The following is a 26,749-nucleotide window of genomic DNA, read 5'->3' on the forward strand; positions in this document are numbered from 1 at the left end:
CATAATCAGATAAGACAGGTGTCTGTCATCCTCCTTGCAGGTCATTTAAATAGCCTCTCTTTCCCTCCTTCTTCTCCCCTTGAAACCAATCTTGTCTCAACCTAAATGTTAAATTCACCAGCATTTCTGCTGAGAAACTCCTCATTCATCTCTCATGTGTTCAGACCCAGTGTGGTACCCACAGTCTTAAAAGATGCATTTGGATAGTGAAGTCTGTGGAAACTGGTTGTAGCTGGAAGGACCAAGACACATGGGGTCATCTAGCCCTCTTAAAATAATAAATATATTTTATTATATAAAAATAATCCGACTATTAAGGGAGGTTTCATTCCTGGTTGGAGATAAGAGAAAACATGGGCTGAGAGAAAAAAAAAAGCCAAATAAATTTAAAAAAAGAAACTGGGAATCACTGACTTTTAATATCAAAGAATGATTAATTCATTCAATTCATTCATTCAATTCTTTGCAGAGGCAGCTTAACACACACCTGTGGAGAAAACTCACTGAAGAAATGTGGGTTTAATGAAATGCATCTGTCATGCTTTTTTGAAAACACAGAAAAGATTTTAATACAAAAAACATCAAAATGATCAAATGGTCATTTCCAACACACTTTAAAAATATTAAAACCAGATTATTTTCTCAAATTGGAGAGAAATTGAGTACCTTGACTCCTTGACTTTAAATTTTGTTTTTTTCCACCATCAGTCTAATGCAAGTAATATTGTTTCAGCCAAGAAAATGTCATACAATGTAAATGTAAAGTGAAATTTTCCTTCACTGCCTTAACAGACACAAAACCCTCCTAAAAAGAAAAAAGTTAACATTTTTTTTTTTATTCTAAAGGTATCTCAGTTCTAGAATTGACCTCTGCTTTTGTAACTCAGTTGTTTCAGTCCAAATTTAGTAGTCTAAAACTACGTTTTAATTTTAGAAACCCTTTCCCTTAAAAAATAACCCCACCTTAGACTGTTTAGTTAAAAATGATAAAGTAGGCAGGTGCCACTTAATTTCACATCTTGTCATAGATATTAACACATAGGAAAGGCAAGCATATAGGTTGAAATACATCACTCTTGGTGATGCAAGCTATAAGAACTAGAGATAAGCTAAAGATCTGGCCTTACCCATGAAAAGTTGGAAACACTCCCGTTAACAAGCTTTTATCCAAGATTTCCTGCAATTCATGGAACTGAAGTTCACAGAGTGTTTCCAGACTCAGCAGTTGCACTCCGTAGGAATTGAATTTGGGTAAACGTTCTCACCTCCAGACACACAAGTAAGTTTCCCTCAACAACATCAGTCAAGTCCAAACCTCTGATCATGCTAATTCAGTGATAATGAGCTGCATCTGATTGTAAAACAAGAAAGGGAATTGTGAGACTTGAAAACACAAAACTGTTTATACACAAAACTGATGGCAAAGCCAGGAACTTTTTCAAATTTGTCCAAGAACTTTGGGTTATTTAGCTAATATTGCAAACAAGGATTTTTTTACCTGTCAGAATGTGCTTCATCCATAATCAGTAATCCTGCACATAATTTACAGGCGTGTGTAAAGGGGAAGGTCAAAGAACAGAAATGGTATTGGTAATTTTTGTAATCCATAGAAATGAAAACATAAGAATTCAACAGGTCTTTAATTTAAATAAAAAATCATCACCAGTGACACTGTACTTTAAATCTTCTTTTTTCTTTTATATTTTTTTTTTATCTGAGAAGAGGGATTAGGATGTTTGTTTTGTTTCTGTTTAATGTTTTTTTGGTTGTTGGAGATTTTTTGTTGGTTGGTTTTTAGGTGGGTTTTTGTTGGTTTTTTTTTTTTTTTTTTCAATTTTTAATCGTTTCTTTGCTTTTGATGCCGTGTTGGGAGCAGAGGAAAAACATTGCTTGCAAATATCCTCCATCCCTCCAGCCTCCAAAAACCAGTGTTTCAGCTTCAGGGCAACTGGAGCATCTTCCCAACATTGGGACCTCAGGCAGCCACAGACCCATTTCCACACAAGTAACACAGTTTATGATGTCATTACATTATTATTTTATATTTTATTACTTTTTTATTGTACTACTTTATTGTTTCATTTTTTTATAATTTCAATATTTTTTCTATTTTTTGTTCAATTTTAGTATTTTATTTTTCTTATTGTTATTGTTGGTTTATTATTATTATTGGTTTTTCACACCATAACTTCCCCACAGAACAAGAAACAGAGTGAGTCTAGAGGAGGCCATGATGATGACTAGAGGGCTGAAGCAAATCTGCTGTGAAGATAGGCTGAGAAATTTGGAGGTGTCCAGCTGGGGAAGGGAAGTCTCTGGTGAGACCTTGGACATCCTGTCAGTGTCTAAATGGGCTACAGGAGAGCTGGAGAGGGACCTCTGCCAAGAGCATAGAGGAACAGGACAAGAAAGGATTGCTTTGAGCTAAAAAATAAGAGGATTAGATTAAATATGTAGAAGAAATACTTCCCTCTGAGGGTGATGAATCCCTGGCACAAATTGTCCAGAGGTGTTGTGAATGCCCCATGCCTGGAAGGATCAAAGCCAGGTCAGACAGAGTTGTGAACAATCTTGTCCGGTGAAAGATGTCCCTCTCCATGACTGAGGGAAAAGTTCCCTTTCAACATAAACCAATCTGTGATCTGTGATTTTATGAGTATTATTTATTGTTGCTGCTATTGTATTACTATTGTTGTTGTTGTTCCCTTTGAAGATTTATTAAAAGGGTTGAAATGAATGCACGTTTGTGCAAGACAAAAGATAGGCAAGCAGTCCCCCTGACGGACAGCATTTCCATAAATCTATGTTGCAGGAAAGAATAACCATAAAAATCTCACATCTAGTTTACTTCATCCTTGCCTCCCTGTAAGTCCAAGAGTTACAAGGTTATTGCTGTCATACATCACAAAATTAGCATAGGGACAAAATCACCATAGTGGTGACGCAAATCAAGTCTGCACTTGGCACAGGCTGTTGGCACTTAGTGGCAGAATAAAGCAACAAAGGACATTTTTAGTCAATAACTGAGTTGCATTTATTCACTTCAGATTGCTATCTAAGTAGATAATATTTCTGCTGTTCTCTTTTCTGAAATGCCTCTTGTATTTCCCTGAACATAATAAGGGAAGACTGACCAAGCAAGTTACTTTAAGACTTCTAAATAACTTGCACAGAATATAACAAGATATTTGTTAGTAGTTCAGTTTATTAATCTGGGAAGGTACTGCCCTAAGAATGGCTAAAAATTAACAACTACATGTGCTGCTTTTGGAATGCTGGTGTCTGAAACATGCTGGCCTGAATTTCTGGCACAGATAAAGCTTCCCACACTCCCTGGCTCTGCATGTCTACTTTAGCAGTTAAAAGTTACTTGATTTTTCATGTGGTGATTTTTCCATCTCTGAAATGGAGCTAACACTGCAGTTTCTTCCAAAATGCTTTCAGAAGTGCTGTATAAAACACTGACTGACAATATCTTCCTGGAATGACTGGAAGGACAACTCAGCCAAAGGTCATGTCCGTGGGTAATTAAAATATAAACACAACACTGGTTTGAGTACATTCTTTTGGGGTCATTCTTGCAGTGCTAAAAGGAAAGTTGTCTGCTCTTACTCCACCTACTTTGCCAGGAAGACGTATGATTTGAAGGACTCATGAAGGAGGAGGAGGGGACAGAAGACTTGAGCAGGCAAAGAAGAATCATCAGAGCTCCCAAGGGCTTCCAAGGGTGTTCAAAGAAGACCATAGCCAGGACTTGATTTTCCACAGCAATCCATCCCCCAGCAGCAGATAATAACATCATAGAATAATTTAGGTTGGAAAAGACCCTTATGATCATCAAGTCTAACCATTAACCTAGCTCTGCCAAGTCCATCACTAAACCATGACCCTAAGTGTCAGATCTACACATCTTTTCAATACCACCTAGGGTGTAGACTCTATTACTTCCTTGTACAATATGTTCCAGGACTTGGCAATCCTACTGGTGAACAAATATTTCCTAATATTCAGTCTAAACCTACCCTGGAGCAACTTGAGGCTGTTTCCTCTCATCTTATTGCTTGTTACCAGGGAGAAGAGACTGACACTCAAGATGAAGCAGCTGTTAGAAACTGGTATACATCTTTAGTTCTCTGAGCCTCATGGAAATCCAGATGGATGGAGTGCAGAGAGTGTTTCACCTGCTGGGGAGATGTTTTGTGGTGTTTGCAGGAGGAAGGCAAAGGAACAACACACCTACAGTACAAAGTAATGAGGCATATACTCCACAGAGCTGCATGAGTGAATCATCCTGCTTCCCAGCACAGGGCCACACTTGAGGAACAGGTGCTTGGGCAGACATGAGGTTTGAGGTATTTCAGTTAAGAAGAGGCCATGAAATCACTGGAAATAGCAGCACCTGTTTCCACATGGCAGGAGAACGGCTGGACAGATAGGACATTTGTAGGCTAAGGAAAAGCAGGACTGCTCTCGGTAGAAGGGGTGCCCCCAGCAGGCGACTTGCATGGACTCAGACATTGGGTAAGCATCATAAATTTCCTTTTTGATAAAAATCTCATTCCTCTTCTCTCCCAGATCACCCAAGAAACTACTGACAAACCTGTTTAGGACAAAACAAAGTTTTGAAATATGGTCATTTCCTTGAGGGAAGCACATACATACCTGTGCTGCTTTCTGCTGGTATAATTTTCTTCACAATGGCTTTCTATGGGATGCTATACACTTGTTTTGGATTTGTGCTGAACACAGAGTTGATGGATAGAGGTGTTTCTGTTATTGCTGAGCAGAGCCAAGGCCTTTTCTGCTATTCGTACTGCCACAGGGGTGAGGATGCTTGGGAGGGTGGAAGGAGACATGGCTGGGACAGGTGACCCCAACTGACCAGAGGGATATTACAGACCATATAGCATCAGGCTCATTATATAAAGTCGGGGAAGAAGGAGGAAGAGGGTGACATTTTGAGTAATGTCAAAAAAAAAAAGTAAAGTCTTCTCAAGTGTCTATTCATGTGATGAGGTCCTACTCTCCTGGAGATGACTGAACACCTTCCTGCCCATGAGAAGTGGTGAATCAATTCCTTGTTTTGCCTTTCTTGTGTGTGCAGCTTTTGATTTCCCTATTAAACTGCTTTTATCTCAGCCCATGGGATTTTGGCTTTTATCCTTCCAATTCTCTCTGTGATTTCGCTTGTGGAGAAGTGGTCTAGTGACTGCATGAGGGTTGGTTGCTGGCTGGATGAAACAAAATATCTCTAAAATCTTTCAGCTAAAGAGCATTTAGCAACAAATGTTGTCAGTTTCCCAAGGTGCTTCCATTCTTCCTAATACATATCCCCATGTGAAAATAATCCAAGCCTAGCAAAACACCTCATTCAAGCTCATAAAGACGAGATTACGTTGGTTAGATAATGTTTGCTTTCTGAGACTCAAAGACTGAGTCACTTTCTCTTCCTGTGCGGCCTTTGTTTTAGATTAGGACGTATGAAGCTCACTGCCAGAAGTCATCACTACTGGGAAATGACATACTGGGAAACTACATGTGTTATTATTGAGGATTTTTTGTACTCACATGACCTTTGTTATATAATTGCTACACAAAGAAAAAAAGGAAAAGCTACAGATGAGTCGGTAACTAATGGAAAATGTAGAAACAAGGCAGCAGTTACACAAGGCTCCTAGTATTGCCTCAAGTTGTCCTGACAAGGAGCTGTCCTCTGGCTCTCTCCTCCTTACAGGATGGTTGTGACAGCCTGCCTGCCATGCACCAGCACAGGAGAGGGCAGGAGGCAGGTCTGTGCAGCATGCACAAACCACCTACCTGCGCTCTAAGGAAAAGCAGTAGAGCAAGGAATACAGCCATTGCTCTGTTAGCTCTCCCCACTCCATCCACCATGAAGCCCAGAGTGGTACTGCTCAGGAGCTGGGGCAGCACTAAGGAGGTATGCCATCCCAAAGCTGTGCAGAGGAAAGCATCTATCTCCACTTGCTGGGCAAACTGCAAGAGTCTTCACTGTGTAATCCAGGATAATTTTGCAGAAGAGGGGTGCTTATCACTGTGAGCTGCACTGAAGCATCAAAAAGAAAAGTAAAAGAACAAAAAATAGTTAAAATCAAGCTCTGCTCTGCTGGCGGAGTCCATGCATCTCAGTACTGACACAAAATTTCAAAATTTTGTCTAAAAGTTTGAACTTTGTTATTGTTTTCCAACAATTTTGAATTAAAATACTTTAATCTAAGGAGCTGTATACTTTATTTTAAGATAGGAAACTGAGTATTTGCAATGTTTACAAAGTTGTTTTAAGTTTTCATGATTTCAGCTAAGAAACACACCAGTTTACAATGTGTGATGAATCTACATAATTTTCAATTTAATTTGTGCTTCTTACATTAGATATTTTACCTTTGACTTTCTGATTCAGAAGTTCTTTATACAGTAATAGTATTTTGGCACTACTGGTATAACAAATGGTCTTGCAAGATAGTTATCTCATGACATGCATTTCTTCAAGTCATATCCCTCTATAGGATGTAGTATTGCTCCTTTCACTTTCTTCCCAAGACTTATAGAAGGTAAAAATACAGAAGAATAAAACTGAATGGGGTGAATGAATGAACGAATGATAAACAGAATGATCTACATCCCACATCCAAAAGCACAAAATCACTGTGACATTTCTGCCCACCCAGAACTGAACTTGCCAGGTAAGGTGCTTTCTTTTTCTAAAGGTCACAGAATTTGAACAAACATTGTAAACTTCTTTCTAAGTAGCAGAATATGCTTCTCATAAGGATACTAATAAAAGAAGAGAGATAGCAGAGCTCAGAGAAAAAGTCTTACTACACTGAGATTTATATATTCTCTTCTGCATTCTCATTTTAAAAGTGATGAGTTTTTGAATCCAGGGTTACTATGGCACTTGTAATTTCTGTCAAAAACTTATTTTATACTAAGTTTATACTTCAGAAAAATGGTTTTCTTGCAACATTTCATGTTTCATGCATCTGATTGATGCTTATTATTGACATGTAGACTGATTGGTGAATCATATTTGCACACTTACTCAGCACTAACTAAACTTACCATTATTAACATGGTCATTTCTGAATTTATGTCCAGCACTCCCTAACTTACCACATCAATATTGTAATTAAAGTTTTAAGGGAATGTGACGGTCAGCTTTGGAAATCCTCTACCTTTTCCAGTAGGAATGATATTTGTGATTAATTCTTTAGGCAAGTTTTGGTTTTGAAAACCTTATTTTGCCTCTTTTTAAGTGAAAACAGACCCTACAGGTCATCAGCATGACAGTTGAGACAACTTACTTATTTTAGTTTGTATTTTTGGCTTTTACATTGAAGCTGAAGATGTATATGGTCTAATGAGACTATTATGAGACCTCTTAGCCTAGAACATGGAAAACTCCATTAAGAATCCATCTAATTAAAACTGCCTCTCAGGGTGTTGAAAAAAATATTATGTCAGCTTGAATTTTTAAGTTTTTATCAATGTCTCTATAGAATATTAAGGTCTCTGAATGTTGATTTAGGAAATTTTGTCTCAGTGATTTTTTTGGAAGAGGATAGGTAAATATACTATGCAATTTTAATTACCACTTTTACTAACAACCTCAAAGAAATTCTAAGAAATGTGAGATTTGTCTTCACGCATTCCATAAAACCCAAATATCCTGCTAAAAATTATTGATTTGGATATAAACTGCTAAAAGAAGTATAATAGCAAAGATAATACATCATGTATCGATATATTAGTGTACTTTCCTTTATGTTAAGTGAATTATTGAAGTTTTCAAGACGAAAGCTAACCATGCCACTTAGATTATGAAACCATTTCATTTTTCTGAAGGAAATTTATGACCCCATGTTCTATTCTGCTCCAATAATTTTTGTTTCTGAAGAAGACACAACAGAATTTAGTGAGATTAGGAATTAAGATATGTGAAGGGCTACTATGGTCATTAAAGGCTTTGCAAATGAGGGAACTGAGGGTGTGCATGGCATATCACAGAATCAGAATAGTTTAGGTTGAAAGGGACCTTTAAAGGCCATCTTGTCCAACCTCCCTGCAATGAGCAGAGACATTTTCAAGTAGATCTGTATGTTTCCAGTGATGGGGCGTCTGATACTTCTCTGGGCCACCTGTTCAAGTGTTTCACCACCCTCATTGAGAAACAACTTCTTTCATATATGTAATCTAAATTTACCCTTTGAATTTAAACTATTACTGTTACATCAACAGTAGTTGATGGTAGCAAAGCAAGGATGGATGCACTTAGCAAAGGTCTTTAAAAATTTCATATTTTCTAGCCTTATCTTGTTAGGTGTCTGTTGGTTCACGCTCCTTGACCCAGCTGTACAGTGGAACAATAGATTCTGGATTTAGGTGCCACGCATTTGAGCCCTACTCAATATCTTTTACACCTCCCTTCCATTTGAGCCGGAAATTTGAAAGCATCAATGTTGTAGATCTATGGAAATATGGTGAGAATCCAGCTATCTTTCTCAGAGGTTGTGGTTTGGCCTAATAATGACATTCACTGTTAGAGACAGGAATGGTTCTCTCCAGATGCTCATGTAATCCTGAGTTAGCAGCACTGAGAGTCTTTGTAAGACATTTTGCAGAGAAAATTAGTAACACTAATCTATTTTCAACCTTGCAAGTAAACATGATTGACTGTTCCAACACTCTCAGTGCTGCTTAACGAACCCTCCACCTACACAGAGTCTTTGCCCAATAAAGTCCTTAACCTGTAGCAGTGTTTTGCCTCCCCCAGAGCAGGGGACTCTCCCAGTGCTCTGTGGAGTCCCCTGCACTCCCTGTCCCTTTCACCAAGCTGATGGTCAGTTGAATTATGCAACAGAGAGTGTTTTAGTTAAAAGAGGGACAATCTCCAATTGCCTAAATCGCCAAGGGTCTAAAAATAGTTTTTCAGCACCAGCGAACACAGCCATAGCCAGGATTCTGGCTCTGGTTTACTAAGTGCTAAGATCCAATGCGCATATATGAATCCAGAAAGAGTCCACATTAAGTCAGTAAAGCACCCAAAACATCTGTTATTTAATTTCTCTATATTATATAAGACAACCGCATGCACTAAATTATTATAGTTATCAGTGGACTGGGTGCTCAACAAGAAAGGCGTCTTAGAAGCAGTAGCACTGCAAGTGTTTAGTCTTTCCCACAAAGTCTGCTGTGTTTAGCTTCTCAAATAAGGAAACCAACAGGTAGGTTAAAATATAACTAGCAGAAAGACAAGAATTCTTATCTCCAGGGCACAATGGAAAAAAGCAGCCCAGAGTAAATCTCATCAATCCCTCGATAATGAAAATCTAACACAGCAGCTGCTTGTCTGGGAACAGTCTCTCAACACATTTTGATTTCACAGAATGAACTAATCTTTTTTCAAGAGTACACAGAAACAGCAGCTCTCCTTGCAGATGGGATGGACCGTTCCTCTCTTCCGATACAGTTCAGTGGGTGCTGTAGCACTGATCAAGGAATTTTCAAAGAGAAGAAGCAAAAAATCATGCATATCCATTAATGAAAAGCAAATTTTAAGCTGGTAACAGAACTTTTGCTTGCAAATTGTATGATTAACCTGTAAAACTTGAATGCCACTGGATTTAAAAGCTGACTTAGAGGCAAGAAGGATTATGTATTTATAATGCAGACATCTACAGATACATTAGGGAAAGAAAGCTGCCTTACACTGCATATTTGTGTCTACAAACTGGTTTGTGCTGACAAGATTAAGTCAGCAGAAAAACTGCTGTCATTAAATCAGTGAAAATCCTAGGCTGCAGCACTATGAACATGTATGGTTTTGGTATAGTGCATGGCAGATAGAAATATCATGATCTTGGATGCTAAAGTACACACAACTGTTGTACTAAGCACAATTTCATTGTGTTTTAAGTTGAAAAATTTTCCATTCCTGAAATAAAGTGATATGACATAATAAAATATAAAAATTATTGTTAGCAGTGCTTCTGTAAGGATGATGATAAGCATAGATATTAAAGCTTACATATAAAGAAGCACAATAGAAAGTATACTTAATATACTACACTTTCTCTAAATCTCAATGATTTTGTACATACAATCTCAGTTCTTAAAGTAATTTTTTTTTACTACAATGATGCTACTAAATCAGATTGGTGTGTAGGACTAAGGAAAACAACTTCATCACAATACTTCCCAATTTCACACAAGTCAAGGAATGTGTGACAGTGTATTTAGTTGTAAAACTACAAAATTTTCTTCACAGATATTTTCAGCATTTTATGATGAAGGAAAAAAAGAACAAAAATAGTAATTCTGATATTTCCAAATAATACAATTTGGCAAACTTAGATGGGTTTCACTTTTCTCTCAGAATAGAGTACATCAATTTCAAGTGGTCACTGTAGGTGCTAGAGATTTGTAGAAGCATTTTGAAGTAAATTTAAGCTTTTTTTTCTAACAATCTCAATTATATTTCATGTATTGTAATCACATGAAAATATATAATTAATGCTCTATTAGAATGTAATAACAAAGTGCTCATAAACCCAATGCAATTTGTCAGCTGTCTTGATATCATGGTATTAAAACCTGAATGACACCTGTGCAACTCTTAAACAAAAGTTTTACACAGCAAAATAAATATTTCAGAATAGTTCATATTCTATGAAGATAAAAGTTCGTTTCTTATGCAAGAAAAGATTTTATGTAGATTCATATAACTCATAAGATGCACCTTTACTCGTGGTTTTCTTGAATTGTTTAGATCTTTGGTAGTTTAGGTCAATTCACATAAGTGGATTTTAGTTCTTATTGTTCTAAGCACATAAATACAGGAATGACACTTTGGCCTTTTTTAACCTCGATTTTCTATTAGTGATTTTTTTATTTGTCAATATCTTTGTATTAAGTGCATTTCAGAAAATAACAGTAATTCTCAGACTGACCCTTAATTCTTTAGGAAAGTAAATGCAGACCACTTCTGTCAATAAGAAGCGTGAGTATCAATTTCCCATGGTTTTTTTTTGTGCAGTGAGGATAACACTGAAGGGAAGCAGAATCCTTGAAGTGTCAGCTTTTGCACTGATATTTCTTGCATTCTATATGGTAGATTATTTTTTAAATTTCTGTAGAATTTTTGCCTTCATACATGCATGAAGAAAAAATTGATCAGCTGCATATTTGTCCTGTTTCTTTCCAATGAAAGTAGTCCACATTTATGTATTCATCTTAGACACAGCAAACACTCAAAATTATTAGAGAGATGAATAAAGCAGAGAAAATAATGATGTTCATAATTACAGCTTTAGCAATTTTCCATTCCCATTGTTTGTGCTGTGAAAGACAGAGATATAATTTGAAAATTGAAAAAAGCTTGCCACCAAGATACTGAAACAGATTAATCAAGAGTTGAATCGTCTGCATATGGATGACTGATCTAAAGTAAACAATTCTGTGATAAATTAAGGACTATTTGTTTATCACTTACTGCTAAATGACAGCATGTTATTTCTGAAAGGGACAACCATTACATGGAAGGGCTGCCCTTGCCAATCTGTCAATGCTTATTACAACAGTTGCGTGTACTTTAGCATCTAAGATCATGATATTTCTATCTGCCATGCACTTTAATTCAAAATGTCCAGCTGAGTTTGACTACCAGCTATATACCTCTGCTTGGATATTTGGGGTCAGACGCAAAATCACAAAAAGAGATAAAATGCCTATATTACGTGTGAGCAGAAGAGAAACAGTTTAAAATAAGACATCTCTACCTAAAATCTAAGCTCATTTTACAGGCAGCTCCCAGATGCTCCACCCCTAGTGTGCACTGAGCTGCATTGATGCTTGCAATTTAGTTTGGACATCTGGTTAAAGTCCTTCTGATCAATATCACAGAGCAGAAGAGGAGAAGAAACCTGCTGAGGACTATTTTCTATCCTTCAGACTAAGGCAGCTTCAATCATACCTGTCATTCCTGAAGAAAGTTTGCTTAACCTGTTTTTCACAGCTACAACATGACACCAGCGTTCCACGCCTTTTTTGCACAGTACTTCCTTATTCCTTAGCTAATAATTAATGCTCCCTTTTTGCAAGGTAAACTCAATACTTTCTGGTGTGTTTCTTGTCTGTATGTTAATACAGACTGACTAGCTTTTGCAGCTTTTTTTGTGCATTAAAAGGCTTATTTTCCCCTGTTAGACAAACCTCTAAACAATTTTTATCTTCCCCTTGGAGACCTTTTATCCTATATCTTCCACAATTTCTTTCATTAATATTGTCTAAAATACAGCACTGCCATATTAACCATGTAGTAGTGAATGATGAAGAAAGGTTATTTCACATTATTCACACAGCTCATCTTTTAAATTCACTCCTATATAAATACTTACTTTCTCACATGAACACCACTACCATCTCATACAACCCACGGACCAGAATCATTCCTAGGTCCCTTTCTACCAAAATGTTGCTGTCTTGGTTGTTTTTTATTCTGTCCTTTAGAATTATATTATTCAATAATCTGAATACTTCTTGAGGTCTGCTCTCCAGTTGAAAAGATGTTTCCCACTGAGATGCAATGCTTTGCACTTGTCCTTGTTGACTTTTATTCACCAGCTTGTCAAGGCCAACTATAAAGTTAAGCCTGTCTATACGTTCCTATTCTTTTCCAGCCTAATGTTACCTCTGAATTTAATGACCGTGCCCTTATTTCATCATCCCATCATTATTACAAACTGTTCCTGAGTGCCACACAGAGGTCATATTCCCTGACTTTAAGGTGCTGAATTCTGGAAACAGTTTTCCAGCCAGTATTGCACTGAGCATTCAGGACATGCAGCTCTACATGCTTCCTCACCAGAAAGTGTTGAGTGAAACAGCACAACGATTTTATGGTAAAGCCCGAATGCATAACATCTGCTGTTTCTACCTGTTGAAAAAGCCTTTCATATTTTCAAAGGCAGAAATTAGATTGTTTAGCCATGATTCCTTCTGGCTGTTTCTCAGTTCTTTGCTTTCTTCAAGATACTTGTAAACTCTGCTGCAATTGCCAAGCATTTCTTCAGAACCTTTTAGTAAGCTGAGAGACAATTTGCCATCTCACCCTTTTCTTCCTCTTTAAAGTATGATAGAAAGAAAGCTTTTCTTTTTATTATTATTTTATTACTATTTTATTTTAATATTTTATTATCACTTTTATTTCTGCCTACCGGTATTTTGCTCATCCTCCATATATTTTCAAATGTAGCTGTAAATAACAGAAATATCAAGATCTTCCCTCTGGAGTTCACAAGGAATACTGTCATTCAAGGCCCTTCAACTTCACTTGGACCACACTGAATATGGCCAGTTTTCTTATTTCAGGTTGGACTCTTTCCTCCAGCACCTGGCTGCTGCTGAGTGCCTTGCACATGTGCTGGAGCTTGCTGTGCAAGTGCAGTCACAATCAACGAGCTAATAGGTGGTATGAAAAATCAGTATAAATCTTGTGGCTATACAGTACCTGTAAATAGATTAATATCATAAGAATAATACACCCCATTCTACAATCTGCTCTTTTTAGAGTGTCTGGGAGGAAAAAAAAAAGATAATAAACCAACTCCTCAGACTTTCCAATGAAGTAAGTCTTATTAAGAAACTGTGCATGTTTTCTTGCTGTTTGGACTCCATGTTGCATTACTCATGGGAAGGAATGAAATGAAAATAGCATGATCACTTCTTAAAGAAGAGAAATGTCTGGTAGCCAGTACACCTTGATAACATTTACAGACAGAGATAATAGCTGCTCCCAGCCTCTACCCAGTCTCATCACATCCAAAATTCCTCCTTAAGCAATGTCTGCAAGGATTTAATCAATAATTCAGTGGAAAAGCACAGGTCTTTCATGTCATATGAAAATATACCAACTTTCACCTTCACTCACAGACCTGGGAAGTTCCTTTAATACAAAATAAATGTCACTGGAACCAGTTAGAACTGAGCATACAATCTTTTGAAGGAGGGAGGACTTGGTTCCTCCAGAACATTCTGAGACAATCAAAGGAAATAAATCTTAAATTCTTCAAGTAATTTTTACCTCTCTTCACTATGTCTCCACTATAATGTTTTCCAGCACAGTTCTCACATCACATTTGAGTTTTCCAGCACTGCTGACTCAGATTTTCCACATCAATAAGGAAGTGAATTTCTGCAAGACTGAGAAAAATATTTTGGCTGAGAAGGAAAACAGCTCTCCATATAATACCCATGCATAGTAATCATTAATTCAGTGTTCTCAAATAATGCTGAATGGCCAAACCTGATCCAACTGTAGTAAAATTAAGCCAGGTGCTTGCAGGAGTCTTAGGAGGAAGAGGAGATAAAGGAGGAAGGAGGCACACACATCACAGCGCAGTAAATATTACAGGGGTCTTCTTGAAGGAGATAAGGATATCTCCAAACTGCTGTAACATATCTTGCAAACCTGGATAGAAGTTGAGGAAAAAACTGGTGTGAGGGCAGAAACCAGCTGCACTCATAACTTACTTCCCTCTTAAATGATCTGGTTATCATGTGATCTTTAAAAGAAGGGAAATATCAAAAAATCACCTTTGAGGCACAGAACTTTATTTCACCATATATCTTGATTTTATTTATGTTTGAAGGGCTGTTGCATAAACACCTATTTTAAGGATGTCAGCAAAATTACTTGGAGTCATTGAACTGTGCAAGCTGTTTGGCAGATAATTGGCACACCCTACTGCTGAAGATGGGTGACTAATACTGCTCTGTATTCAGGTTTAATATGAAGACAACTTTTTATTATAGTTATGTTGAGTCATTGGCTAATGTGAAAAACAAGCAAACAACACACCCAACTACTAAAACAATAAAAAATTTACACCCACTTGTTTTTCTTCCAAAAATGTTGACAGCATCACAATATATTGTCTCCTTTTGATAAATTAAATTAATTATGTTAAAATATCTATTCTCTGAATATGCTTGAGAAAATTTCAGAATTAAGAGAAAGTGAGTTTCATTTGGCCTTGGTCCTTGTAAAATGTTAGAAAATCATCATCATCATCTGCTTTTGAATGGAGGAATTTGACTGCAAAAAACTGACATAATTAGCTATTCTTGCCCTCCCATCTCCACGGGAGGGACAACAGTTCTGCTCAGAGATGTATATCAGCCAGGACTCCTAGAGCTCACCAAACCAGATGTGTTGCTAGCTTGCTCTGGATCTCACAGCCTCAAAAGTTCCTTTCCAGGATTCCAGGTGCTCTTTTTCAAATCCAAATGAAGGCAGAACAGGTTGGTGAAAAATTGGACCCTTTGATATTTTTTTGTGATAGAAGCTTATAGTGTCTTCCTTGGTTACATTAAAAACTTTTGATAAAAGCAAGAAACCTGTGCATCAGAAGTAGTTAGTTTTGCATTATTCCGTGAGGATGCATGTCTGCCAAGCTTACTACTCCAAAACCAAACTCCTGGCTGTGCACAGCAGGGACAGGGCTCATGTGATTTATTAAGAACTTAAGGAGAGGCCTGTCAACGTAGGAGGTGATGTGAGCCATGCCAAACAATCTGGCTGTTTGCTGTGGGAGTTCGGCTGATTACGCGTCTCCTCTTCACCGCTTCTGAGTGCAGAGAGGAGAGACCACTGAAAAAGCACCAGCACACTTCTCTCAGAGGACATTCTTCCTTGGAGCTGGAGGAGAGCAGCTACTGTTAAACTCCAGGCATTCAAAGGATTTTCTTCCTTCTCATTTATGGCAAGTGTCCCGTAATATATCTATGCCTTCTCCTGGTGAGGGCTCATCTCCTGTCCTTTGCATGGGCTCAGGCACAGCAAACTCCAACAACTTCAGTCACCCTTCCTGATTAAGTTCCACAAGATGAGATTGTTCTTTAGCCTGATCCCTTAACTTCAAACTGAGCACATTAAGCCTCTTATTGAAACACAGACCTCCTATCTGAGCTAATATCTGTCCAGCAGCAGAGCCAACAAGAAAAGAGCACAAATCAGGACATAGTGCATCTGGCAAAGCACCTATGTTTTACCCATCATTTTCTCAAGAATAGTACTAACCTGAGCCTATATGGAGCATGAATAGGGTCTTTAGAGTAACAATAGAGGTAACAAGTAACGAAACCTTAATCAAGAAAAGTTGTGGCACATTGTTATAGATAGTAGAACTTAGAGTTCTGATGAATCAGGCCTTAACAGCTCTTTGAAACTAGAGTTGTTTAATCTTGAGTCACCATCAGTCACCATTACTGCAGAGCATAGGGACCTAAAAAGCTACAATCACATTTGCTGGCCAGCACTTTCTTCTTCCCATCCACTTCTGCACAATCCATTTGTAGGCATAAAGCAGTGACCATAACCTGTCAAAACTATAAAGAAATGCCTTAAAAAAAAGTAAAAAAAACCCCAACTTTGTTGCAATTCAAATACAGTGGCCTTTGAGCCCTGCTTGCATAAGGTACACGCTGACACAAGTTTCCAGAATGCTGGAAGCGTAACCACAGTGCAGAGAGGCAGAAGCAGCTATTCTGACTCACAGTTTGGGAAACATCAAACCATTAATCTGAGCACAAGAAAGAAAGCAAGCTTGTGTGCTGCAGGAACAGGGAGATGCTCAGTGCCTGCTGTATTTTTAAAACAGACATTTTAAACAGGTATTAGCTCATCATTAACCTTCAGTAGTGTATAAACTCACCAAAAGTTATGAAACTTGAAAAGGAAGGGTAGGACCTACTTTTGGTAAGGTCTGCATGATTTCAGTTTTATAGCTTTTAAGTACCTAAATGATGACTGATTTTAAATAAACACAAGAAATGCTAAAGCATTTTTTTAATGAGATGTTTGTTTTAACTAAGGAGCCTCACTCTGTACTGTGGTTTCTTGGTTAAATAAGTTGAATATCCCATCCCACTAATTGATAATCACGTCAGATTTTCCACTCTAAGTGACTAATGGAAATTTGAATGCCACTTATGCTTGTTTGCCTGAAGTTTTCCTAATGCTGCATGATGCCAGAGTCGTTTATAGGTTTAGTCTTTAATGTATTGATTTTGCTTATTAGGTTTGTTAACCAAAGTCAGTGAAGTCTTGTTAAAAAATAGTAGTGCCTGATCACCTTAAATGCTACAGAGACCTCACAACGATGATTAGTCTTGTGGTGAGCTAAGGGTTTTTTACTCTTCCAAGGAGGGGAACATCAGGACAGAAATCACTTGCCAAATCCCATCTACTAAGGTCTTGGCAACAAAATATGTCAAAAATTTTAAAGAGAAAATAATTTTTGTACCAATAAACAAATCTGCTATTTATCAGAAAATTTTAAGAAATTAGGTTGTTGAACATATATGAAGGTTAGCTTTTCTTTTCAGATAAAGGTTACAGGAATTTTGTTGCATCTTGATAAGTTCTTGACAATATCTGAGGAGTTTTACAACCTGAAAAAAATGTAAAAATGCTTGCTGGATAATTCTGTTGCTGGACAAATAATTTTCTGTATGTTCAGTGAGGGCTAAAAGGAAAGAAAATCTATTTGGAAAAAGATTCTTTCCTGTGGTACATCAAAATCATGGAGGTAAAATTGATTCTTTAGTAGCAATGGTCCTCATTCATTAGTGGAATTTGTGTGACTAAATTTTCAGGCATTGTGGCAGACTGATACACCTTTATATCCCAGTGACTTCATCTCTGGATGAGGATGACTGTCTCTAAGCAAGTAGTTAAACTTACAGCGGAAATTCTAGAATATCCTCAACTATTTTCTTAGAAAAATTAACAAAGCTAAATGAGATTAAAATATATTTGGAAAAGGTGTAAAAATAAATTTGTCATATACTGGTGGTAAACATATTCAGACTTCTGCTCTAAATGCTGCCTGCTATCTAAGATTAACATAGGATTCAAATTTAGATTCCTTAGTTTTGGTCAAGGAAAAAAAAAAATCTTCCCTAGCTTTCGGGATCATCCTTGTCTTTTCTAAAATACTAAATCTGCATAATATGGAGAGTGAACCAGGGACAGAAGATATTGCCAACAATATAAATTAACAAAATGCATTTCTTGTGGAGCAACAGCTCAAGGTAGCTTGTTATTTCATGTACATCAAAATAATTTGGGTAGTCAGATTAAGAAAAGGTCTAAAATTAACTTCTGTACCAAGTGGGTGACAGTTGCTCTCTGTGAAGTTTTCCAGAGCTTTATCCATTTGGGAGAACACAGTCTAACTCAGTACATGCTCAGTAGGATGCCACCCTGAGGATTAAGCAAAAGGGTTAATGAATTTCCTGACTCACTCAGGTTGAAGAGAGGTCAGACAGTGACTGTTCCATGCTCAACAAAAGCAGGAGGGGAGAAGGCTGTTATAGCAGGCATTTTGAAAAACAGATACCCAATTCAAGCTCCAAGTAAAATGCACTGGCCAAGATGAGGGCTTGGCAGAAACCTAAAAGTGCTCTCCTGGGCTCGTGGACAGCCTTCCAGTGACTCATCCTGGTTTAGTGCTTCAGCTCACAAAGACCTTGAAGTTGGTCTAACATGACTACTAAGTCTGGTAGTTCTTAATGTTTTATTTATTCTAATTTAATTTTTTAAATTTTTAAAAGCTACCCAGTGATCTTCCAGGTGATACAGTGGTTCTTGGTATTTTCTTGTTTGGTAAGAGGAGGAAACTATGGCAGGAAACTCCTTTGGCACAAGCAAGTACTTGTGTGTTGTCTGTGTGCTGCAGCAGGAGCCAGCCAGCATTTTCTCTGTGCTCAGAATGTGATTTCAGTCCCCAAAGCTGGGTTTGCCTCTCTTCACATCGAGCTGTGCTGGTTCCCTGGAGAGCATCCCCTGCTCTTGGAACGTGCTCCCTCGTTGGGCGCTTACCTGGTGCCTGGCACTTACAGCTCATCTCCCTGGGAGCTGTTGTGCTTGTTCCCTGGGCTGTGCTCATGTTCAACAGTGACACCAGAAGCTCAGAGGTGCCTCCTGCTCAGAGGAGCCCTGGTGTGTGGTCGTTGTTCCCTGTGCAAGGCTGGAGCTGCCGCTCTGTTTGTGTTGCTGCTGTGCTTTGTGTTGATTAAGGGGAGGGTTGCCATCTATTGAAACTGTTTAAATAAAGACTAAACAGGTTTGCATATTTTCTATGGGACACTCTAGATTAATCCATTCTTTTCTTCTCCTGTCTTCTTCCCTAACCCCTAAAAAAACCCAAAAGAAATCCCAAAACCAACAAAAAACTCCCACCAAGAACCTGCTCCCCCTCACTCTCTTCCTGCAACCAAAAAGAGAAAACCTTATTCAATATAAACAGGGCAGACAACTGGCGATGAAGACATCATACAGTCAACCTAGGACAAGCAAAAAGAAAGAAGCCACACAAAAATACCAAACTAAAACCCACACTGGATGTTTCAGCAGTTTTGAAGAAATAGGCATGTTCTAAGCTCATGGGTGTTGCCGTGAGAGACCGGCTCCAGGCGGACACCTGCGGGCACAGAGGGAGGAGGGGAGAGGCGGCGGCTGCTTTCCCCTTTGGCTCTGCGAGGCTCAGTTCTAGTGCGGGAACAGACGAAATGGCGACACGGGGCTCGGGTGCAAACACGCGTTTATTGTAGAAGCGTGTTCCCAAGACACCGGGGAACCGAGCGGGGGTTGGTTATACCCCGTGCCGGGGGGTGGGGGGGAACCTGAGCCGCGGCCAGGTGATAAAGGGAACAAAGGGTTGGGACAAGGGACCGCAGGGGGAAGGGGGAGTAAGACAGGAAGGCAGGACAAGGGGGGACCGCGAGGGAAGGGGAATGGGGCGGGGAAGAAGAAGAGAAAATTACAAATCCTACACCTGGGGACAGATTTTACTCTGGAAGCTGGGAAAACTGCAACACAAATTCAGCTGTTATTTCAGCAGAACACCTTAAAAACTGAGAAAAAAAACCCCAACTCCTACTGTTTTGTAATGCTTAAGAAAAAATGTTATCCTTGTTTATTCTTCAGTTAAAAGGAGTTGAGGCTTGCTTCAAAAATTGGTTACAAAGAAGAAAATTTGAAAGCTGGATTGTTATATGCAATTTCTGTTAAAGAGTGGCATTTAATGGAGTGACAAAATCTATCCCTAAATCAAAGCACCCCTGTGTTTATCGGAACTCTATCTTGATATAAAATCCAATATCAATTTATTAATCTCAAGATCTGATACCAGCTCATGAATTTGTGGTACCATCCTGTTTAGGGTGCAAAGAAGAATATGTGAGTCCACTAGTTCATCTGCTGATTTAAAACCCACACATAGGACTAAACCCTCTAAGCCTTGATCTGTCTTGATTTCCATCATGTCAGTATCTGCCCACATTACTGAGGGCTGTTTTGGTGAAGAAATTGTGCAAAACTAACCCTTCCCTACTTTTTGGGGAAACAATGTAGCAGATATAGGAAGATTTTGCATAAAAGAAGATCTTGTCCTTGCATGGAAACAGGTTTTGTTTTGCCATTGATATATCAAATAAAAGGAATAAGGAGGAAGGACTGGCCATTTCTTTAATCAAGCACCAGGATGATATGCAGCAATAAATTTGTGACTCAGCATTGCTGTCTGCTGAGGGATGGGACTGAATGCTTCTCTAAACACAAATAAAAATCCTCAAAAGACTTGTGAACAAGACCTCTGTCTGCTCAACTTCCTCCTGACTACATCAGAGTAAAAGTCACATCTCAGTGTATATTTAGATGTAGAAATCTGTTTTGACATTTTGTGAAGGCTCCATACATGTTATCCATATCACAGTAGAAACGAAATAGGTGTAAACAACTGATGAAAAGAAGCAAGAGAGCAATTGTGACATTGGGAACTCACTGGGAAATGACATTGCATTCACTGTTTAAAAAAATTCACACTCTTCAGCAAACCTCACAGAGCACTTAAAACCAGTCATTTTTTCAGGCTTTAAGAATGGTAACAAAAAAACAAGGGTTGGTGCACATTTTCTAAAGAATTTCCCCATATCTTCTCCTCATTCATCAGGAAAGATGTAAAATTGCAGCCCAGTCTCAAAGAGTTGCCTGTGCAAGCTACCAGCTTCTGCAGCTCCAGGGAAGTGTAATTCCAAATGTAATACAAAACACCATAGTCAACTCACTTCTGCATTTTGCACATAGATGGCACAGTTTTGCCTGAGAGGATGCCACTTTGCACTGTTCCCTCTCTTATTCACAGTGTGAACAGCAGTGCTCAGCACCACACTCCCAGATGCAGCTTTTTGCAGAATGTCATGAAGTTTAATCTAATGTTGTCACAGATTGCTGTTCTGACTCAGCTAATCCTGCACAGCCTTTGAGTAGCTGAAAGGACTCTGAACCTGTCAGGAGGTATCCTGTCAGCTTTCTCTGGAACCTAACTCAGACAAGGGGTTGCTTCAAACAGTGAATGCCTGACATCCTCTCTGCAGTGGAATCAGACCATAGGCGTGCTTGCCTTTGATGAAAGCCTGGCACAGGAGCAAGAAAAGGCTGCCTCAGACCACTGAATGGACTACAGATTTCTGGGGTGGTAGTGGGGTGTGTGTGAAAATAAATAGTAATAGTAATAGTAATAATAGTAATAGTAATAGTAATAGTAATAATAATAATAATAATAATAATAATAATAATAATAATAATAATAATAATAATAATAATAATAATATAAACATATAAATAAATAAATGACCATCCTTTTGTATAAAAAAATGAGTGAGGGCGATCTTTTATGTGGGCAATTAGTGATGGAACAAGAGGAAGAAGTTTTAAACTGAAAGAGGAGAGATTTAAATTATATGTTAGAATGAAAATCGCGATTGTGAGGGTGTTTGATGCTGCCACAGAGAAGTTGTGGTTGCTCTGTCTGTGATGGAATTGTTCAAGGCCAGGTTGGCTTTGAGCAACCTGGTCTAGTGGAAGGTATCCTTGCCCATGGCAAGGGATTGGAACTGGAAGATCTTTAGGGTCCCTTCCAGCCCAGATCATTTTGGGATTCTATGACTATGATGTTACTTTGAATCAGGCCCAAAGAAAAAGCATTCTTTAGTCAGACTATTTCAGTTTCCTCTTTAAGGCTGCAGCCGACAAATATCTTTCTTCAGCAGGATGGCAAATGGAAAGACTGGGAGACCCAAACCACCAAAATACTGTGCTATCACCAATCTATTGTTAGAGCCCTATAGAAGAAAGACATGGTCTGCAGGAGGAGTTCACGTTAAGTCAAGAACAAGTTCTGCTCTCACCAAGCAGAAGTCAAACTTACAGAGATTCACGTTTCCTTGCTGAAAGCAACAAAAAGCTACAATAGAAGTGCAAGGGCTTATGCTCTGGCTAAGGACACCACCACCAGATCTTAAAAGATCTTGAAAACATCTAGTGGTTCAGCAAGGAATATTAGAATGCTTAAGGCATTCTTGTGTGACATTTTTAGTGTCTTCACTCATGCCAAAAGACATCCATATAGCATGGAATGCTACTGCGAGTTTACAGATCACCGAATGCTCTGGAAAATCCCTTCCAATTAAACTAGAATGCTTCAGTTTGGCTGTGTCCATGTTAATACCAGAGATGTTCTCTCACAACAGTATCCCTCACAGACTTATTCCAAGGTTATAAGCATTGCTACTGTACAAGCATGTGGTGAATACATAATATATTTCACATGGACTGGTTCTGAAAGAAAAAAAAATAGATTAATTGCTAACTGCTTCACCTGCAAACATATATTTTGTTCAAAATCATAACACATAGTATCAGTTCCTGACATGTACCCCATACAGTCACCCTGTTTTCTTTTTTGATACTCTATAATACATTTTAAAACTCTTTTTCTACCCTGTTCCATGAATTCTATCAGAAATTTTTCCCATGGAAAGGCAAAAGGTTTGCCTAAGGGAAGGTTTTCACCTGTTCCTTCTCTTCCACAATACCCCAAAGATCTACAACAGTCTCTCAGCTCTTGAACAGTACAAATACTGAATGGATATTAACTGAGGCTTTTAGCAGCTCATGCATGCAAGGCCAGGGCTAACCTAGGCAACTTCCCAAGGTGGACTCACCACTTTGGACACACAGATGGTTGGGCTACTTGGGGTAGTGGATGCAGGTGCAGGTTGGAGGTTGGAGGTTATTGGACTTGTACCAGGTCAAGATGAAGGGTAGCGCCCATTTTCCCCTTGAGTTTAGAGATGTTTGCCTAACAGGTAGTTTGCACAAGCTCATCCAAACTCCCTAGGCAAACTGTATCTTTTTCCTCTCCCATGTGTGTGGTCTGAGAGCTTTAGTGACCAGTGTTATTTGTTGGGCTTCCTGATGAATCTTCTGCAGCCTGAAATGCAATGATGAACCTATAATGGCAATGGCACCTCTATTTTCATTGCATCAGGTGATTGCTCTTCTAGTCCACATGTGAAAAATAGATGGAAACAATGCTCACAGGCACCTTCTCCAGCACCAAAGGCAGGCAAGGTCTAACTAGAGTTTTATAGATTATTTCTAGATGTTGTGGAATTTTGGTAAGATTAAAACGGTTGACTGAACACTTCCTGTATGAACTGGAAAGCTCCTCCTCAGCTGGACCCACTGACCCCTGTGGGTCCTTCCAACTCAGCATATTCTGTGAATCTGTGATACTTATTCATTCATGAGTGCAGATTTAGTCTTTATTTTTTATATATAAATGCTGCACATCATGTTGATAATTAGAACAGCAAGGAAGCAGTAAATAAACAATGAGCTGAAATAACTTTTCCCAGAAATATTGTTATTATTCCTGTGTTTTGTATTTTCTTTGTTTTCGTTCCTTGAAATGTCTAAACAATATAAGCATTCCTGGAAAATATTTATATATTTGTTTTATGTACTTCCTGCTTTTAAGTGTTTCATTCTTGACTGGGAGTTTCCCAGGGTGGAATACCAGCCTTCATGTAACACCAGCCAAGGTGTTTACACAAACAGAGACCAGACACATCTCATGCACAGCATCAGTCTTTTTGTTGCCGTTAATAAATTTTGATTCTAGTTCACATGGGCCCAAGGCTAAGACTGCCCTATTCATTTCTCCAAAATGTCACTCTCAGTGATGTGGTCGTCCTCAAGGATGAATTCTCAAGGGTGGAAGACGCTTCATCTGTTTAGCAGCTGCGGATAATCTGACTCCTTTCCATTCTAGGTTTAGTTCTTGTGCTAACTAAGGTACCTAGCACTGTAAAATGATAAATCTTTTGCACTCAGCAGGGGTGAGGCCACGCCTTGATTCCTAGGCTCACTTTTGGCCTCTCACTACAAGAGAGACATGGAGGGGCTGGATCATGTCCTGAGGAGGAAAACAGAGCTGGAGAAGTGTGTGGAGCAGAAGTCTGACGAGCAAAAGCTGAGGGAACTGGTGTCATTTAGCCTGGAGAAAGGCTTAGGGGAGACCATCTGTCATTCTTTCTACAATTACCTGAAAAGAAGGTGCAACCACGTGATAGTAGGTCTCTGCTCCCAAGTAAACAAGTAAGGACTAGAGGAAGTCCTCAACTTCTGCTAGGGGTCATTTAGATTAAATATTAAGAAAAATGCTGTTATTGAAATTGTCAATCTCTGGAACAGGCTGCCCAGGGGCGTGGTGGACTCACTATTCCTACAAGTATTTTAAACACTTGTGGCATTTGGGGACATGGGTTAGTACACAACTCGGCAGTGTTGTGTTAAGAGTTGGAGTCAATGATTGTAGAGGTCTTTGACTATCTCAATTACTCTATTAACCCACGATTCTATTATTTGGAAATAGTTTTTATTTTTTGGTGTAACACCCACATATCAATCTCCTGCACCAGGGACCACTTTAGGACATCTAAAAAAAAGAGAAATGCTACCTAAGCCATTCCAGGAGAGACAGAAGAAACCCCAAGTGTTGAGCCAGTATTTTGAGGTTCACATAAAAATTCCCTAAAAGTGCCTTAAAAATCTCAGCCCTTACTAAATCCTTTCTAATCTGGCGAGGATTGAATGTGCCCTGTCCTCTTGTGAGCATTCATAGCTATAGGCTGGTGATTTTCCACCACTGACTATTACTGAAATTACGATAAAGCAGGGAAGAAGCAATGCCAGAAAGCAGCTAATGAGGAGCAAAGAAAAGAGAAGAAAGCTCCAGCCCATGTCTGCAATGGCTTCAAAATTATGACTTTGGGTATATTAATGAAAATATCAGTTATTAATGGATAAAAATATAGGACTTCTTGTTATTCCGAATTTATGTAGCATTGGTGGAATGGTTGAAATTGATTATTACTTTCATCAATTATGTTGAAACATTTACAGAAACACTTGAAAAGAACATTGTCCTTTAAAATCTTCAAAGCAGCAGTCACATTATCAGATTATTCCACTTAGTATATTTTACTGAAGTCAAATGCATTTAAATATGTACAAGATTATGACTGATTTACTAATTAATAGGCCTAGACAGCCTCTTGAGTTAAAATTTACAAATTGTTTTAAATTACTTAACCCATCTCTGGCTTCTTGCTTATTGTTTTACACAGTGTGATAGAAAAGAAGTGAAGGTACACAATACAATTATGATTTATTGATTTATATTGTGGACGGGTAACAGCCTTCTGGCAGGACTTTACTTTCTTAGTGGCTTGCAAAGTATTATTAGGCAATGATTAATATATTACAGCTGTAATTCAACATTATTAAATAGTTTTATTTTAATTGGCAGTTGCTGGTACAGTTTGTGAAACAAGAAATATGATGAATGTTTTGGAAAGCCTAATTGAGGCAGGTGGGAAGTTTCAATACTTTTGTTTCAGAGTGTATGTGTGGTGGATGTTGGATAATTTCCTTCAATGTGGAAATTCATCATGTGGCATTATTAATATTTTAGCTGGAAAAAATAGGTTAAAATAATTTTGATTCACACATTTCAAAAGAACATGGGTATAAACATTTAATCTTAGATATACTACCATGCTTTACACAAATTTATCTCAAACGTTACTGATACTGCTAAGAATTGGTAACAGAGTCCAAATTCCTGAAAAGAGCACTATGGCCTAATTCAGCATCAATTTGGTTGCTTTTATTGGCTTTCCTCAATCAAAACAAATTGATCATCTTCACATTCAGCAGATATATGCTCTCAATGAAATCCTTAAGAAGGAACATTAGAGCAGAGAACAATAGGAGAGCAGATCAGCACCCTGCTGAAATTCTGGAGGAGTCATGCTGTCCTGCAACAGGCTAGCATGAGGGACTGTCAATGTGTCCTGCTCCTCAATATCACCATCACATCACTTTAGCTGTGAACTTTTCCACCCCAGTGACACTTGTTCAAAGTGAAAAATCTGCAACCAAATGGACACTGCAACCAAGTGTCACATGGAGTGCCTTTATAAGCAGCTAATTCTGGCTACATTTTGTTAGCTATGTATGGAAAGCACAGAACTAGATGTTTCTAGTTATTTGTTTTCCAAATTAGTGATTGAATATTCAGACTCCTTCCCATGAGAAAAAGCATTTCCCTTCAGTAAAATGTATGTGCAAAGATAACGTCTTCCTTTTCATTCAATCACTAAACCTAAACAAATATTACTATACTACCTCCAAGCATAAATACAACTTCAATCTTTAGATGACATTAAAGAAGTTGTGTTTGTGTAGGATGGCACTCAGCAGCATCCAGTGCTTACTTCAATAATGATTTAGTTAGATATAAAATAATAAAAATGAGGT

At 38.3% G+C, this 26,749-nt stretch overlaps 2 long non-coding RNA genes across 2 annotated transcripts; one reads left to right on the forward strand and one right to left on the reverse strand.

The window, feature by feature from the left end:
• Positions 1–330: 330 nt before the first annotated feature.
• Positions 331–14,500, reverse strand: LOC115491129 (uncharacterized). Its single transcript, XR_003957089.4, has 4 exons — positions 14,321–14,500; positions 14,099–14,217; positions 5,818–6,064; positions 331–1,351 (listed from the first exon to the last, which is right to left on the reverse strand). It is a non-coding gene; the product is annotated as an uncharacterized lncRNA (long non-coding RNA).
• Positions 3,703–6,235, forward strand: LOC140681863 (uncharacterized). Its single transcript, XR_012053052.1, has 2 exons — positions 3,703–4,521; positions 5,471–6,235. It is a non-coding gene; the product is annotated as an uncharacterized lncRNA (long non-coding RNA).
• Positions 14,501–26,749: the final 12,249 nt, after the last annotated feature.

The sequence above is a fragment of the Taeniopygia guttata genome, chromosome Z, assembly GCF_048771995.1.
Source record: "Taeniopygia guttata chromosome Z, bTaeGut7.mat, whole genome shotgun sequence".
NCBI lineage: Eukaryota > Metazoa > Chordata > Aves > Passeriformes > Estrildidae > Taeniopygia > Taeniopygia guttata.